Below are 19,642 nucleotides of genomic sequence, written 5' to 3' on the forward strand. Positions count from 1 at the left end.
ATATGATTTTTATATACTTTTTATATTGTATTCTGTTTTTTTTTTGTATTGCTTTTAATTGTTGTAAACAGCCCAGAGTCATGTATGTGAGATGGTTGGCTATATGAATTGAGTAAATATATAAACATCGATGTGGTTGCTAGGAGTTGAAAATGTCTTGATGCCACATAATTGTAATGGTGCATGGGAATGACCTTAGGAGACGGGAACAGCCGCAGCCAAGGCAACAGTCAGATAAGAGGCAGCTTAGCCTGCAGCAGGAATGTGGGCATGGCAAACATCTCTGAAGGGACCCTTCCTAGTTTCTTGGGCTGCAAAGGTAATATGAGAGAAAGGTACTTTCAGACTTGCAAGATTAATGTCAGCCTTGTGAGGTAGTCCAGACAAGAAGCATGCCCAGATGAACTAATTCTACTTTATTGTAAGGTTACTGCGGCTCTTCCCCCATCTCCCAAGGGCATTCCCACATACTATTACAATAATCAATCAAATAAATAAATAAACAAATAATCAAAGGGAACTCTGATACTTAAATTCAAGTGAATAGCACAGAGTGGAGCCTTTATATGTGACATCAAATTGCAGAGCCCTCTAAGGCAGATTAAGTTGTGAGGTAACTTAAGTTGCGATTAAGGTTTGCAGGGTAATGTGAGGACATGCTGAGGAACTCTCAGTACCTTGGTCTCTCTTGTCTCAGCTTTCAGAATATAAACGCATGCTTTTTCATGGTCACTACATCATCATACTTTGCTCATTATAGCCCATGGTTTTAGCCCATATCCATGAAGGTCACACAGGGATTGAGAATTCCAAGAGAAGCATCAGACACAGTCTCTACTAGCTTATCCTGTTGAAGTGTGGCTTGCTCAGTGTAAAGTTTTTCTGACACATCATCCCACTTTATCAGTGGAACTCTTTGGAGATGAGAATTTTCCTCTAGCCCCATGGAAAAAAGTAGGCATTGACTTGTTCACATTCCATGTTCCAACGATTTTTTTGTGAGTACGATTATTTTTCAAATTAATAGTAATAGCTAAACTAGAAGACTTACTAGGGCAAGCAACTATTAAACACATCAAAACTGTGTTTGTAATAACAGTTAGTGGACTACAATTTGCAGGTGTTAAAACGAAAAAATGTTGCTGTAGCATATAGATTTGAACATGGACTTGCAGAAACTGGTCTGAAGATTATCAGAACTCTCCTGAAAAGGGGTAGAGGTGCTGAAGTTTACTTCTAATGCCATTACCTCTTTGTAAATGAGCAACACAAATGGCAGGTCAAGGCTCTGGATTTGCTAATCTTATTTTCTCTCCAGGCTGTGAATCAAATGGAGTGCTTCCAAATTTTAAATTGTACTGGTTTCTAAATCAGGAAACCAAAACTTTGGTTGCTGTAGATTACCATAGTATTCATTCAAAATGTGATATGTTCATTGATCTAGTGACACACTCAAATTAAAATGAATCTTTACCACTGAAAAGAGTATCATTGGAATATGCAGCAACCATATTAAAAATCTATTATTTCTAGGACCAGCTAAACCAGTTCTCCCAAGCAAGAGTAATCCCAGTTTTTTCAGAGTACTAAGAAGAATTTGTATGAATTCTAGGGACAATATAATATAAAGTGTATTCTCAAATTATCAATATATTTTATGTGGGTTCTGTATAGAAGTTGATTCTTAGAGACCACATTTGAATTAAATGAACTATATGGGTAACTTTAATTAATTCCCAATCAATGACAGAACAAAAGAAAAAATAATTAAATGCACTTAAATATTTTATTAGCAATTGCCTATTCTTTCCCTATCACATACTGTATATTCTAGACTTGTTCAAGGTTGTCGTGCTTTGCCTTGATTAAAGTACTTTTCACCACTAATGAAAAGGAGATGGAAAATATATGATGATTGAGGAACCTTAGAGGAGGACCTATAAAAAGCAATAACACAGAAGCTCTGTGGAGCAAGAGCAGGGGCAGCTGGGTAATGACTCAGTAAAGCATTTAATTAGAAGCCACATTTCTGCAAGTAGAAAAAAATGGAATATAGGGCCTGATTTGATGCAACATTTTCTTTGAAATATATTACAAGATAATAGTGATGTGCAGTTTTCCTAAATAAAGATAATACGATTACTTCCACATATCTAATCATTTCCCCCTTCTGTATATTAAAAATTACAATAGGGTGACAGGTTTTGGAGAGGTTTTACGATTGTCTTGACTGTGCGTTAAGAAAAAAACTGCTAAAGGCAGTCTGAACATGAATATGCATGACTGAAGTAGGAATATACTGAATATTTGAACATACGCAGAACTATAGTACCAATAATTTTATGTTGGATTTTACCAATGTGCAAGAATATTTGCGACACCAGGAAAAACACTGCACGTGCACAATTTTTATTAAATCGCAGGCTTCACCGCATCAGAATGGTTGGTTGGTTGGGTGGGTGGTTGGTTTCTGTGGTGTGAAATAGCGCAGGGGCACGCTCTGTAACTTGGCAGGGGGTGGGGGAGGGTTAATGAGGAGCATCCTGCCCATTAGAGCTGTGACTCCGTATTGAGCCGGGCACATCTGGGCACAGCTACCTGGGTACAGGTCCCCTATTCCGCTCTTTCAGGGATCAAAAATGGAAGTAACTATGTGTCCCAGTTCCAGAATTAGTTTTAAAACTAACCTGGGAACAGAAGAATGCTGGCTAAAAAGTTAAACCAGCAGAATAAAATCTGGTATTGAAGGAAGCTAATCATCTTGATTACTTTATTAGCCCCACTTTAGTAGATTCTGGCTTCCTCCTTCAATGCTGAATATTCCTTTTTTTCCTTCCTGGTTTCCCTATTTTAAGTTATAGTTTCATTAGATTGTGAACTCGTATAACTTTATATTACGTAGTTCTAGGTGGCTAGTAATGATTAAAATATTTTTATTATGGTTTTTGACTGGCATCAGGGAGGCCTAGGTTCAGCTGTACCCTCAGCTATGGAAACCCACTGGGTGACTTAGGGCCAGTCACTCTCTTTCAGCCCAGCCTATCCCACAGGGTCATTGTGGAGAATAAAATAAACAGAGGGTTGTTGTTTTTTGGGGGGGTGGGGTGGGAATCTTGTGAGTTTTATTGTATTATTATAAAGCAGAAGTAGTACATGATATTATTTGGGTACAGTGGTTTTATGCAGTGTGGACTGGCAATTATTAACACTGATGTTTAGAGAACTTAAAGCTTTAAAGATACAGAAAATAAAAGAACTAGGGAGAGAAAAACCTGCCTTTTACTTTCACTATTGTAATTGACTCAGTTTTGCTTTTGGATTACAAATAAGAATGGCAACCAGCAGGAAGGCAGCAAAATTTGGTGAAGGCAGGACAGGGTCATTTGAACAACTGACAGAAAAGGGAATTACTCTAGAGTTACTACAAAAAACGTTTGAAGAGATGGGAAAGAAAGTATCTGCATCTGTCAAATCTGTTAAAAGTGATCTGGCTGCCTTTGAAGGGAGAACGGAAGAAAAATTTGTAAAGATAAAAGAGCAAATGACAGAAGAAGTCTTGTAGCTCATGCATTTTTTTTTTACCAGTTGCAGTTTCTGAACTATCTTCAAGTATAGCCTCACACAGAGGGTATTGTAATGAGAAGGATACGGAGAAAGGTTGAACCCAGATGAAACAGAGCTACTGATTTTGTTCCTAAAACATCACACGAATTTCTCCAGAGGGAATAATCCCAAAGCATTCTGCATTAGTTTGGATCTCTGTACCACATCTAGCCCCAGGATATTCTCAACATTACCCCTGCTAGTTTGGTTCCAAGATATGTATAGTATGATATACTTGGCTTCTTTCACTTATTGTTAAATGATTGTTCAATTTAAGCATAACTTACTGAGTATAACTTGCTTAGAAGAGGGGTTTTGAGATGCATTGCACTAGACATGTGCGTACAACAGAAAACTCCAAAAAAGAAAATTAAATCATCAAATAATACAATAGCTTATAAAAGGAAAGTGACAAATGCTTATCAGCCCTATGAGGTAGACCACATCAGGAAACTGCCTCTACAGGAAGACTAGAGCATCTTTGGGTGGGGAGGGAGGAGGAAGAATTTGAGATGGAACATATTTTGGACTCCTGGCACAGGAAAGACAGTGTGAAATATTTCATTAACTGGAAGGATAACCCACATGTGGAACAATAGCAGCAAACATGAATTATTACAGAACAATTAAGTTCTGATAAGGAAGTGTTAACTTGCACATACAGTATTGCACCTTCCAATTTCAAATTCACTTTCAAGTTCTGCAAAAGTTCTTCTCAGGTGGGAGTACCACAAATAAAAATAGTTGCTTTTGTTCTTTCTCTGTTCAAGCTTTGAAAAGGAGTTCTTCTCTTCAGTGTTGTTCCAAAAATAGAAAGATACATTTTAAATATAATGCCAATATTTGGAAAACTTGCCACCTTAACATATGTTGAGGGCAGAGTATCTGTAAGAAACTGGGGCACTCAGCTCCCAACGAAAGCAACTCCCCTTGAAAACCAATGCAGGTTCAAAGAAAAGTTCATTTATTGAGAAGTAGTGCACAGCTCTAAAGGCATTGCTGAAACTGAGTCCTGCGTGTGCCAAAAGTTGATTTTACTCCGTTTCCCATTTCACCTCCCCCCTTCTGTCTTTGAGGCTCTCTTGCGCATGTCACCGGCTCTCTCCTGGTCTCACACTGGTACTGCCTTGGGCATTCCTGAGAACCAGATAATAGTCCATCTGTGCCTAACAGTTCACCTACTAACCTTCCCTCCACCTCTGTTTTCAGTACAATGGCAGAAACGAAGCAAGCAAGCTAGCAGGACGGTTGATTGATTGCAAGGATTCTGACAGTATCCTGGAGAAAATCTATCTATGTGGTTGACACCGACTCGATAGCACATAATCAAATTACTGTATCAATATATTATTATATATATACATATATATATATTCTGTATATTAAATGTTAGTACAACTTAATTTTTTGTTGTTGTTGTTGTTAGATAAAAAATAAATTTAAACATTCTAATATTGTCTTCCCACAACCCAGTGGATCATTTTGCACTCTCCTTGTGGTATGTGTGCCCTACTATGGAGACCACTGATCTAGATTAATAAAGGTTGGCTAGGTGCTGCCCCTGCTTTGACTTTGGTTAGAAGCTTGTTAAATAGTAAATCTTCAGAAGAAGCAGTAACAAAGGAAACAAAGAACTAAGAGATGAATTTTTAAGACTGGGTCCTAATTACTTTCTGATTAAAAAAAACAGTGAGATGAATTTGTTAATTTCCTCTTGCTTCTTTGTGAGCAGCAAGTACTAAATATATACCAAGCCCAGCCCAAGAACAATAGGGAAACAGTCCAACCAAGTTCAGTTCTTTTATTGCTAATACCTTATAGACAAAATCTTGCCAGACTAAATCTGTACTATACTAACCTAATAGATATATCTTAGGAGAGTCTAGGGAGTGGCTATCTTAAGTTTCTTCTTCCTACACTCTTGCTCTGGACTGTGTTGTCTCTTGTCTTGCCCTCCTTCCTGGGAACCTAGATCTCCACTGCATTCCATCACAATATATGTATATATTGAAGTTTTAGATGCAGTGGTACTAGTACTTCTCTTCCTTACATGTCAAACATGCATTAACATAGAATAGATGCTAGGTTATGTCACCCTGTAACCCTACAATGTGTTACCCAGACAATTCCACTAACGGTTCCCCAAGAACCCTGGGTGAGGCCAGGAGGAAAAAAAGAAAAAGGAGCTACTTCATGTCACATTTGGATCTCCCACATTGTGAATAAATCCAAAAGAGTTCTTCAGAATGTAAGGGGTTCATTTTTCCAAGCCGGGCAGGAATGATTTCTTAGCAGATCAGCCATGAAGCCCATGAACTTTCCAAGTAGGTGCTTAAGATGATAGGAAAAAAACAAAACAAAAAAACAAGAAGTCACTCACTGATGACCACCCGGAAGATTCTGTATACTTGTTTTTAGAGGCTGAAAGATCTGGAGACAGAGAAGGGAGTACTCTCAAGGCTTCCCAAGATTGCAACGTAAGTTGTGGAATTAGATAGAAAAATATGGACAGATCAGAAGAACTCATGCCTGATTCTTAAAATGCTTTGGGATTTAGAGTGGGTGGCAAACTGGCAGCCCCTCCATGAACCAAGGGATGGGATGGTAGGAAGAAGCAAAATCATGCTCCTTTTGTATGATTCAGGGGCTGTCTCCCCTGCAATAACTGGGGGAGGGAGGGAGGGAGGGAGAGAGAGAGAGGGGTGATGAGACTATTCCTGCCTCGACATATTCCTACTGAGTAGGAGCTGCTGTAGATATTACTCACGTTAGTGAATTTTTTTTTTTTTTAAAGGGAGGGGGCTAGACCATCCCACTTCTTTTTTTTCAAGTGAACATGCAGTTGTTATTCACAAGCCTTAGACTTTTGAAAGGAGGGGAAAAAATAGTATACCGTTCCAGGCAGGCACCTGGAAAGGTTCACACTAGTCTACCCCACCCCTTCATGGATCACTGCCTTGTCGTGGCGAAGGGGCTTGCGTAACTCAGTGAAGCCATGAGCTATACCGTGCAGGGCCACCCAAGACGGACAGGTCATGACAGAGAGTTCTGACAAAATGTGGTCCATTGGAGAAGGAAATGGCAACCCACTCCAGTATCCTTGCCAAGAAAACCCCATGGACAATGTTAAAAGGCTAAAAGATATGACGCCGGAAGATGAGCCCCTCAGGTCGGAAGGTGTCCAATATGCTACTGGGGAAGAGCGGAGGGCATTTCCAAGTAGCTCCAGAAAGAGTGAAGCGGCTGGGCCAAAGCCGAAAGGACGTTCAGCTGTGGATGTATCTGGAAGCGAAAAGAAGGTCGGATGCTGTAAAGAACAATATTGTATAGGTACCTGGAATGTAAGATCTATGAACCAAGGCAAACTGGATGTGGTCAAACATGAGATGACGAGATTGAACATCGACATCTTGGGAATCAGCGAACTGAAATGGACGGGAATGGGTGAATTTAATTCGGGTGACCATTATATCTACTACTGTGGGCAAGAAACCCTTAGAAGAAATGGAGTTGCACTCATAGTCAATAAGAGAGTGGGAAAGGCAGTAATGGGGTACAACCTCAAAAACGACAGAATGATCTCAGTGCGTATCCAAGGCAAACCATTCAATATCACAGTCATCCAAGTCTATGCCCCAACCACTGATGCTGAAGAAGCTGAAGTTGACCGCTTCTATGAAGACCTACAACACCTTCTAGAACTAGCACCAAAAAGATGTCCTTTTCATCATAGGGGATTGGAATGCTAAAGTAGGAAGTCAAGGAATAATCAGAATAACAGGCAAGTTTGGCCTTGGAGTACAAAATGAAGCAGGGCAAAGGCTAATAGAGTTCTGTCAAGAGAACAAGCTAGTCATAGCAAACACTCTTTTCCAACAACACAAGAGACGACTCTACACATGGACATCACCAGATGGTCAATACCGAAACCAGATTGATTATATACTTTGCAGCCAAAGATGGAGAAGCTCTATACAGACAGCAAAAACAAGACCAGGAGCTGACTGTGGCTCAGATCATGAGCTTCTTACTGCAAATTTTAGGCTTAAATTGAAGAATGTAGGGAAAACCACTAGACCACTCAGGTATGACTTAGATCATATTCCTTGTGAGTACACAGTGAAGGTGATGAATAGATTTAGAGGATTAGATTTGGTAGACAGAGTGCCTGAAGAACTATGGACGGAGGTCCGTAACATTGTACAGGAGGCAGCAACTAAAACCATCCCAAAGAAAAAGAAATGCAAGAAAGCAAAATGGCTGTCTGATGAGGCTTTACAAATAGCTGTGGAAAGAAGGAATGCAAAAAGCAAGGGTGAAAGGGAAAGATATAAGCAACTGAATGCAGATTTCCAGAGAATAGCCAGGAGAGATAAGAAGGCCTTCTTAAATGAACAATGCAAAGAAATTGAGGAAAACAATAGAATGGGGAAGACTAGAGATCTCTACAAGAAAATTGGAGATATGAAAGGAACGTTTAGTGCAAAGATGGGCATGATAAAGGACAAAAAGGCAGGGACCTAACAGAAGCAGAAGAGATTAAGAAGAGGTGGCAAGAATACACAGAAGAACTATACAAGAAAGATCTTAATGTCCCTGATGTCCACGCTGGTGTGATCACTGACCTTGAGCCAGACATCCTAGAGAGTGAAGTCAAGTGGGCCTTAGGAAGCATTGCTAACAACAAAGCTAGTGGAGATGACAGTATTCCAGCTGAGTTATTTAAAATACTAAAAGATGATGGTGTTAAAGTGCTGCACTCAATATGCCAGCAAGTTTGGAAAACGCAACAGTGGCCACGGGATTGGAAAAGGTCAGTTTACGTTCCAATTCCAAAGAAGGGCAACGCCAAAGAATGCTCAAACTATCGCACAATTGCACTCATTTCACATGCTAGCAAGGTTATGCTCAAAATCCTACAAGCTAGGCTTCAGCAATACATGAACCGAGAACTACCGGATGTACAAGCTGGGTTTCGAAGAGGCAGAGGAACTAGAGATCAAATCGCCAACATTCGCTGGATCATGGAGAAAGCACGAGAGTTCCAGAAAAATATCTACTTCTGCTTCATTGACTATGCAAAAGCCTTTGATTGTGTGGATCACAACAAACTGTGGCAAATTCTTAAAGAGATGGGAATTCCAGACCACCTTACCTGTCTCCTGAGAAATCTGTATGCGGGCCAAGAAGCAACAGTTAGAACCGGTCATGGAACAACCGATTGGTTCAAAATAGGGAAAGGTGTACGACAAGGCTGTATACTGTCACCCTGCTTATTTAACCTATATGCAGAGTACATCATGAGAAATGCCAGGCTGGAAGAATCACAAGCCGGAATTAAGATTGCAGGGAGAATCATCAACAACCTCAGATATGTGGACGATACCACCCTAATGGCAGAAAGTGAAGAAGAACTAAAGAGCCTCTTGATGAGGGTGAAAGAGGAGAGTGCAAAAGCTGGCTTGAAACTCAACATTAAAAAAACTAAGATCATGGCATCTGGACCCATCAATTCCTGGCAAATAGAAGGGGTAGAAATGGAAGCAGTAACAGACTTCATTTATTTGGGCTCCAAGATCACCGCAGACGGAGACTGCAGCCATGAAATTAAAAGACGCTTGCTCCTTGGGAGGAAAGCTATGGCAAGCCTAGATAGCATATTAAAAAGCAGAGACGTCACCTTGCCGACAAAGATCCGCATAGTCAAAGCTATGGTTTTTCCAGTAGTAATGTATGGCTGTGAGAGCTGGACCATAAAAAGGCCGAGCGCCGAAGAATTGATGCCTTTGAACTGTGGTGCTGGAGAAGACTCTTGAGAGTCCCCTGGACTGCTAGGAGGTCAAACCAGTCAATCTTAAAGGAAATCAACCCTGATTGCTCATTGGAAGGATCGATAATGAAGCTCAAGCTCAGATATTTTGGTCACCTAATGCGAAGAGAGATCTCTTTGGAGAAGACCCTGATGCTGGGAAAGATTGAAGGCAAAAGGAGAAGAGGACAGCAGAGGATGAGATGGTTAGATAGCATCACTGAAGCAATGAGCATGAAACTGAGCAAACTCAGGGAGGCAGTGAAGGACAGGAAGGCCTGGCGCAATATGGTTCATGTGGTCACGAAGAGTCAGACACGACTTAACGACTAAACAACAACAACAAGTCTACCCCATGCCACAGATTTATATAATAACATTATGATACCCTGAAGGAAGAAATAAATTGCAGCAACCTATATAGCTTCATGCTTCTTTTGACAAGATATAAAGATAGAGGTGCACATATACTTGGCCAAGCAGTTCATTAAATTTAAGAAACCACTAAGAAGGTGGTTCTGTCTCAACAAAGATAGAGACTTCCCAAAAGAAACAGGTGAAACTGCTTTTTAAAGCTATTTCCATCATTAAATAAACAGATTTGAATAGAATACAGGAAGAAAAAACCTGCAGAGGGATTTTTTTTTCTACATCATATGTGTGTGAATAACAACTCTGCTTTTCACACATATAGTAATTTCTCCCTTAGTTCAGTGAGACACCATATACTGGGCACAAGGAATAACCTGGAGGAACAGGAGGAACCAAGACAATGGTCAGATAAAGAAATGTGAGTCCAAGGCACAAATGTAATCTGAGAAAGCATCTCATACATGATCCTCCCTAGTTCTCACAAAGTTGGAGGGAGGGAGCGGGAGAGGCGCATTCAGATCTGCAAGATTATGCTCCTATAATCTTTTAATAAAAGCAGTACAGTGATACCTTGGTTCACGAACTTAATTTGTTCCATGACTCTGGTCGCGAACTGAATTGGTCATGAACAGAATCAAATTTTCCCATAAGATTCAATGTAAATACGGTTAATCCGTTCTGAACCATATGTATTTTTTTTAAAACCACAAAAATATGAAACAAAGTACAGTACAGTACAGTATGAAGAGAGAGAACACTAACCTTGCTTGACGCGACTTCTGGCGTGGAGGACAGGAAGGCGGGTGGGGAGGCGGTTATTATTTGGAGGGAGAGTCTCCCTCCCTACAGGAAGCCACGATCACGTGTCACAGCAGGGAAAATGGCCGCGGATCCTGTTTCTCACCCAATGTGGAGTTCGCAAACGGAAGCAAAATTTTGCGAATGGTGCTGTTCGTAAACCGAATTGTTCATGAACAGAAGCGTTCGTGAACCGAGGTATTACTGTATTAGCTTGAGTCTCTTTGGTTTCCAAGTTTGGTCTTCCTTGAAAGGCTGATGGACCACAACTGTTGAATTCAGCAAAATTTCCTCCCATTTTGAGGCAGGAATTCAGACACATGAAAGCCTGGGTGCACCCTAGAACAGGCTGAACACACTTGATCAAGAGATCCTTCCCTTGAAAATCAGAGAAAGAATTCCAAACATGAGTGGCCCTGACTATATCTGGGGCACAGGCTGCCCACTTTGCATGATCACTTCACTTATGGGGGGCTCCCCTCACAAGTACCTCGTGCAAACCCAGCCACCAAAAGGTTGCCCATACTTGGTTTAAGAAGCAAAGAGGTTTGAGCCAGGGGACTCTGTTGTTTAAAATATCTACTTTTGCATGGTTTTAAAAAGCTCTCATAATGATTACAGCAATTTTTTTTTATAACCAAACAGCATTTAGTTCTAGCATCTAGAACAGAGACTATTGCTAGGTTTTGAATATAAGAAATCATGGTCAGTTTGGACTCCAAGGAGAAGGAAGGGGAAGTTGTGATGAAGAACATGAAAGCAGGGCGTACAAAGTGTACCTTATCCAGAGAACCCATCCTTTTCACCTCTGGATTCTGTTGTTCCTTATTCTGAACCAACACCTCCGCCTCCTGGGGTGGAGGGTGGGAAACCACTCATTCAATTAAGGAGTGCTCAGTTATGAACTATGTCCATTGTCAGCAGTGGCCTCCTTAGGATTTGCCACCAGGAGAATCAGTAAAGATTGCCAGTTGAGTGCAGGAATAGCTCCTCCACCTAGAGCACAAGAAATGATTGGTGATTATGTGCCATCAAATTGTTGTTGACTCTTAGCAACCCCATAGACTTTCTCCATCTGTCCCTAACCTGGTCTTTCAGGTCTTCCAGTGGTATACCCATCACCACTGTAACTGAGTCCATCTACCTTGTTGCTTGGCATCCCCTTCTTTCTTTCCTTCTACCTTTTCCAGCATTAGAGCCTTCTCCAGAGAGCAAAATGTGTCTGAAGAAGGAAATTGTCAGATTGCATGGAACATTTCAGACAGTGCCCATCATACTTGTTTCAAGAATCCTTGACTCTGCTTTGCTTCTTCAAACGACTTCATCTTTGCCTGTGCCTTAATCACATTTCTTATCTGAGGGTCTCAGATATCATACTGAACTGGGCTTGTGCCAAATGATTTTGCCTGACAAGTTCTTCATGTTTCCAGACCTTGACCAGCCCAGCTACCTCCCCTTCTCTGAATCTGTGGGATAGAACTCCATGGCAGAAAACACAAACCAGTACGAGGTACTTACCAATCATCATCATTTTTGAGGTGGACAACCTATGGCCCCAAGAACCTCTAGAGCATCAGCAACCCTGCCAATCAGTGGCACAGTTTAAGCCATCTGAAGGCAGAAAACACCTGAAAACTGTTGTATGCTGTTTAAAGAACATATCATAGTATTCAGCACAACTGTGACTACAATTAGCCATTAAAATGAGCAATGATTTTAGAGTTGCCATTTTATTGGATTTACTTCATCTATTTAAGGTATTATTTACCTGCTGGTCCTCCCCCCTCCCCCCCATTTCATTACGTTATGTGTGTACGGTATTTGTTTACACATGGTAATGCATCAGATAACTGTTTCATGGATTCTGCAGTTTTGCAGTTACAAACTAGAAATTGTTCTACCTCTTTCCAAAAGAGATCTTATCTAGCAGGGACCATGTGAATGCATGCAGCTTACTGAAATGTTTCCCCATCACTCATTCCTCAAGGTAAATAATATGGTGTTATGGAACAGATGACATATTTCCAATATTGAGTTGCAAGTAGGCCTGTAGCCCAATGAAACTCTGCATTTCTTCTTTCAGTCAAGTGTCTCATTTTCATGACGATAACCATCACATTGATGTTTTTTAATAGCTTGTATTATGTTGTTGAATAGAGAGAACTGATTGTGCAGCAGTTAGAGTTAAATTTCACCAAAAGCATAATCAAAGAAGACAAGAATTGCTGTTGGGGTCAGTTCTTGTGAAGAAGATCCCCTTGAGGTTTGCTTGTTGAGAAGCTGCTGGTTTCCAAATCACATCTACCCATCCCATCAAGTCCAGCAGGAGGCATATGTTGCAGGTCCCATCTGCTAAAAAGCTTCATCTGATGAGATCCAGACGATGTCCCTTTTCTGCTGTGGCTCCCGCTCTCTGAAGCATTGTCCCCCCTAAGGCGAGGTCAGCCCCATCCCTGTTAGCCTTTCAGAAGGCTCTGAAAATGTGGTTCTTCCAGCAAACTTGGGGATCCCATGCGGAGCCTGAGCAATCTTTACATGATGGATGTTCTCCTGCAGTCTTGTTTTTATGATCTTACTTATCTTCTTTTTATTTATTTTAAAAAATGTTTTAATAGTTGTGATTTTATTTTAGCTATTGGTTGTATGCCACCCAGAGTCATGTTTAATGAGGTGGGTGGCTATATAAATGTGTTAAACCAACCAACCAACCAACCAACAAATAAAAATAATAAAAAATCCAGTCATTTTTTCTTATAAATTTTGTTTGCCAAGGGCCTTGTATATTTTCCCATACAGCATGATAGAAATTTCACTTAAACACAGATATATTCCAAAATTTTTACCCTCACCGGCTCACAATTGGTCTTTGTATGAACACAGTAGAATTTTTGGTCAAACAATTTGCCAGTTAAAATAGAACCACAGTCCGTTGATTGAAAAGTATGGTTATGCATGACAACTTGGTAAGCAGATGTACCTTTCACTGCTACCCTTTTTAATTTACTATCACCTTCACAAACACATTTGCTACTCTGCTGCTTCCATGCTTCAACCCATAATTTTGTTTTTCTACTTGAATATGGACAGCAATGTCTGACTTGCCACTATGAGCAGCAGAAAATGTTGACTCACTATGCTTGCAGTGTTACTTTTATATTGTTCTATCTTACTCAAAAAGTGAAGAGTTTTTGTAGTTCTTTACTGAATGAACACTTGCATTTAGGAACAAATGTTCATTCTTGTCTTGTTTCTTAGCAAATTGCTTTCATGAACAGCTCTGCAGAGATTTTTTTATCACAAAAGGCAAACTAAAGCATACATTAAAAAAAAAATTAAGTTGCATCAATGTGCCCAGTTCAGTGTATTCAAGTGTAGGATTTAAATTAAAAAATATATTTTTGCCCAGATGGACATTCCAGATAGAATGTGCAGCTCACGTTCAGTTCTGAACAATCCTATTTACTATACTTAACAGTACAGAATATCAAATCTCAAATGGTGGTATTCTCCCAGTGCACTGGGCAGCACTTGCAAGTAAATATTTCCATATGAATTCAAGCACAATTAATACAAAGTCAGTTGCACCGGGAACTTTTCCTCCTTAAGGTTGAATGAAATGCACAGGAGCTTCAGCAGAAAGCAGTCTGCATAAATCCCATTCAGTCCAAAGTGGCTTGTACAAAGAAGTTCTCAGTAGTCTCTTCTGACAGTCATAAAATGTCAGGTTAGAAGGGACCTTGAAGAACTTCTAGTTCAACCCCCTTCCTAGTGCAAGAATCTTCTTATACTGCATCCCTGACAGATGGCCATCTGTTTAAACCCCTTAAGTCACAACCTCCCAAGACCATCTGTTCCATTGCTGAACAGCATTTAAAGTTAAGTTAAGTTGGGAAAATTTTCCTTCTGTCCAATTAAAACCACTGTCTTTCTAATTTAAACACATTACTTCCTGTCCTATCTTCTGAACAATTCTGCCAAATCTTCCATACGTCAGGTGTTCAGATATCTGAAGACACCTCTCATGACTTCTCCATGCTTATTCATATTATTTCTCATACATTTTTCCTTCCAGGTCCCTTACCATTTTGTTTGGTCTCCTGTGGACCTACTCCTAAGCTTTGTTGATTGATTGATTGATTGATTTGGTTTGCTTTCTTGCTTTGTTCTCTGCTTTCCTCAGGCCATTGCCTACATGTCACATTGCTAAATTCAGATGGAATCCATACATTTTACAACAAAATGTGGTCCATGTCCTTCCTAAAATGTCCAGAACTGGATGCAATATTCTAGATGCCATCTGACCAATATAGAATAGGGAAGAATGATGACTTCATGTACATTATTATGTATGAGTCTACAGGTAATAATGGAGAAATATGTACATATATTACTATGGTGCATATTATTTAATTATAGTAAAACTAATGTGCAAATTATTTAATAAAAACCTGCATTGTTTTTCTCTTCCTCTTCCTCATCCCCATCTCCCAAGCCCTCATCTGACAAACGTGCCACCTAAAATCAAAAAGAGCACAAGTATGTTTCATACTGCACATCTATTAGAAAGTATGGAACTTATTATTAGGAATGGCTGCTCTATAATGAAGCAGCTTTCAATAAGTCCTTATCTTCCTGTTTCCTATTGTGCTCTTAAGTTGTACGCAAAATGTTTTCCCGAATAAACCTATCTAATGGCTGACTAACAAGTAATAAATCTGTCTTTCTATCAATCAGGAAATGAAACACAGAGTCAAACTTTTTTTCTATCCACATCTCCCATTCCATGAGGAGGTACCTCCAAACCTAATGAATTAAGGAAAATCAAGGCACTATCAAGACAGCCTGATTATTTCTAAGATTGCTATTTCCCATGCTGCTTGCTCGCTGGCAAGTATCTGTATGGGTGCAATGGGTGGTTGCTGCAGAAGCTGTCTTCTATGCCATGGTTGCATCAGTCTGCTGCTCCTCTGGTGACTTAAGTCTTCTGCTGCTTACACAAAGTGAGCCTCCTACCCATAGTGCTTCTGCTGCTGGATTGCCAGGATGTGTTCCTAGAAATTGGATCATCACCTCCAAAGCCTGTCTTGTCTTGGGACATACGGTCACCTGTTTTCACTCCCCAAATCTATTTCACATGAAATGTGTTCTGAAGTACAAGGTGTGACAACTACATATTCAAACTAACAAGTGGCTGACCAGCCTTCCAAATCAGATTTATCAGTGTTCTCACACTCCACCCTGCTGTGTGTGCTTATCCACACAAAACTGGAAATCAAAGAGAATGATTTCTTTTCCTTTTCCCATATTCCCCACATCACCTCATCCTTCCAGAGGAAGCCTCTCTTGTTTTCTTTTGATGAATTCAATTCAATTCAATCCAAATGTCTTTCAGATTTGCTTCCTTTGTTACTGGTTCTATTTCTGCAGTTTCCTAAAGATATCAACTTGGCTTTCACCCATCTATTCAGAGTGGGCTATTTAGCCAAGGAGAAATGAATGACCTAGAACCCAAAAGATCGAGCCCAGACAATGTCTAAAGACTGAAGTACTAAGTTGCTTCTTTTTTGGAAACCTTGTTAGTTCAAGTAAGATAACAGTCCTGTGGACCAGACAAAAAAAATCCCTGTTTTTCCCCAGATAGAGACATAACTCACTTCTAGTTAAGATGGTGATTTGAGGGACTTCTGGTGGGGAAAATGGCAGCTCGAGCGCCTCCTTTACAATGGGAGATGAGGTCACAGCTGTTTTGAGGCTCAGGTAGGATCCCTGTAACCTTAAGAATTCTCCAGAGTTAAGGAGAATCCCTGAAATTGACCCATCTGTCCTCCAGACAACTGTTCCTTGTGAGAACGCAAAACGGAGGTTTTTGCAACCAGCTGGTGATTTGAGCGGTTGGGAGGTGGGGTTTTCAGCAAGTTCAAGGCTGTGGTGAAGCTGGGAAAATATGGACATTAGAACTGACACCCCCCCCCCCCATTTCTAAGACACTTTTTTTCTGGCTTATTCCTTTCTTAGTTGAAGAGAGACTTACTTTGGATACAGATAAATACTTCCTCTTGGTGATTTTCATTATTTTGGGGACTATTTTATATAAAAAAGCTTGACCTGGATATTGGGATTTGCTTATCTAGCAAAAAGATGAAGGTCTGGATTATTGGTTGTTTTAAGAAATAAGATAATTTTTTTTTATGGAAGATTAAAGTTTACCTCTTAACAAATCTGTCTATGGTACTGGAGCTTGGAATTTTTGACTGTGGACTCTTGTGGAACATTGTTCTTCTTGTTACCTACCACTGTGCTGATTGGTGTGGATTTACAAACAGAGGTAATTGGAGAAGTTTTCTTTTACCTCTTTTTTATTTTTGCTTTTTATTTTGGTCTTGGAACTGTGGAACACAGATATTAGACAGGATGAGAAAATAATGGGTTTGAAAATCAAAAGAGAGGCTTACAAACTAAGGGCTTTTGCTGATGACCTAGTTTTAATTTTACAAGAGCCTCAGAATGGTATTGAACACTTGATGAAGAATATGAAGGACTTTGGTGCATTAGATGGCTTTAAAGTAAATAAAAAACAAAAACAAAGATGTTGGTTAAAAATAAGAATACACAAGACCAAGAGACTTTGATGAAAAAGACTGGCTTTAAAATTCAGAAAAAGGTTAAATATCTTGGGGTTACATTGACTAATAATTTCATGTTGTTTCAGAATAATTATGTTAAGGTTTGGAATAATATGAAAAAAGACTTATGGAGGTGGGACAAATTACAATTGTCACTCTTGGGAAGAATTTCAGTAATTAAGATGAATGTTTTACCTAGGATGTTTTTCATTTCCAGACAATACCAATACTGACAACTGATACACCATTTAAACAATGGCAAAAAGATATTTCTAAGTTTGTATGGCAAGGCAAAAAAACAAGAATTAAATCCAAATTGTTGCAAGATGCCAAAGAAAGAGATGGGGTAGGATTACCTGACTTAAAACTGTACTTTGCTGCTTGTTGTTTGGTATGGATGAAAGATTAGGTGACTTTGAGAAATAAGAGGTTATTGGAGTTGGAAGAACGTGACTTAAGATTTGGATGGCACAGTTATTTGTGGTATGAGAAAGTTAAGGTTAACATAGATTTCAAAAATCATTTTATTAGGCATGCCATATTGACAGTTTGGAATACGTATAAAGCAAGATTGTCTCCTAAAATTCCTTTATGGTTGTCACCCCAAGTTTTTTTTAGAAGAGAAATGATAGTTAAACAAACATGGTTGACCTATGCTGATTTATTGACTTTTTTTTGAAGGAGAACCTAAATCAAAAACAAGAGAAGAACTGGAATTGAAAGGTTATAATTGTCAATGGTTTGTCTACGCTCATTTGACAGAAAGATTCAACTTGGACAAGAAGAATTATGATTTTACAAATAAGAAAACTGACTTTGAATTGGATTTGTGTACTAATGATAAGCATCTTATTGCTAAGATGTATTACATTTGACTGAAAATGAATATGGAAGGTGAATATGTTAGATATTGTATGATTAAATAGACAAAAATGTGGATATAATATAATATTGGATCAATGGGAGAACATGTGGAGTAAAGGGTTGAAATTTACATTGAATTATAATTTGAAAGAGAATTTTTATAAGATGATGTATCATTGGTATTTAACACCTGATAAACTGTCAAAGACATGTATAAGGGAGTGTCAAATATATGTTGGAAACGTAATCAATGTGAAGATACCTTTTATCATCATTGGTGGACTTGTAAGAAAGCTAAGAAATACTAGGATCAGATATGTACCTTACTTCAGAGAATTCTTAAAGTAAATGTACAATTAAAACCAGAGGTTTTCCTTCTAGGTTTAATGGATAAACAAACTGAAAGAAAATATGGGACTTTGCTTCTATATATGACAAATAGCAGTGAGACTTTGATATGCATAGAGGTGGGAGGATTTACAAATACCTATAATCAGAGAATGAATGGTGAAGTTAATGGAATTGGTTGAGATGGCAAAACTGACTATTTCAATTAAAGAAAAGACTTTGTCTAGCTTTGTTTCTGTTTGGAAACCACTTTTGGATTTTTTGGTTGAAAGTGAAAAAATGAAACTTTGATTTTGGGATTTGATGATTAGAACTGTCTGTGGCTATAGAAATCTTGTGTGCTATTGTTAATTTTAGAGCAAGAGTTGAAGTATTTTATATTTGTATCTGTACTGAAGAAAGTCAGAAGTCACTTTTCTTCTTTTTTTCTTTTGAAGATAGCGATGTGAGAAGCTAACCCTTGCAATAGCTCCTCTGAGAAAAAAAAGTTTCTTTTTCTGGACAATTTCATGGCAAAGGAAATTATTAAAGCCTGTTTCAGTAAGAAGAAAGCTAAGGGAGGCAAACTAACCTAACCTCAGAAAAATAATGTCATCACTGCAATAAATATTAAGGTATTCTTTGGAGATGCCAATTAAAAGCTAAAAAGCTTCTGACTAATAATGGCTGCAGGGCTATAAATTTCTCAGCCAATCAGCCCACTTCTCCTTTGCATGTCCATGCTAAAACAAGTTAAGAGAATGAGCGGTTACAATTTATTACAGGTAATTGTTCTCACTTCTGGGACTATGCATAACTTGCTTTAGGACAGGAAGCTGGGTTATGTAATTCCCAACAGAAACAACTAAAAGTTTTTAATCTCCCAGGAGATAGTCAAGATTTGATTGAGGATACAGAGGTCATATTTAGATCTCATGACTGGTCATTACCTCCTACTCCCATTTTTCAGCAAAAAATCAGTGAAACCAGTGTGAATCTTGATGAATCTTTTGACAATGTACCTTGCCCAACTAGATTTAATATAAGACTTTGCAGCAGACATCCCCCCCTCAATTTTGGATATTTTAGAGTAACAACAGCACGCTATTAATAAGTTAGGTATGAAATAGGAACTTCAAAGTCCTTTTATTTACTTTTACTAAATTGACCCCCAAAATTCAAAAGTTGAGACCTAGGACACAGCAAAAGGGTCAGAGAAGAGAAATAAATGCCGAATGTAAACAAG

Source organism: Python bivittatus, unplaced genomic scaffold (assembly GCF_059951505.1).
Source record: "Python bivittatus isolate LINGU-HERP-01145 unplaced genomic scaffold, Pbiv_v1 ctg000480_np1212, whole genome shotgun sequence".
In the NCBI taxonomy this organism is placed as follows: Eukaryota; Metazoa; Chordata; class Lepidosauria; order Squamata; family Pythonidae; genus Python; species Python bivittatus.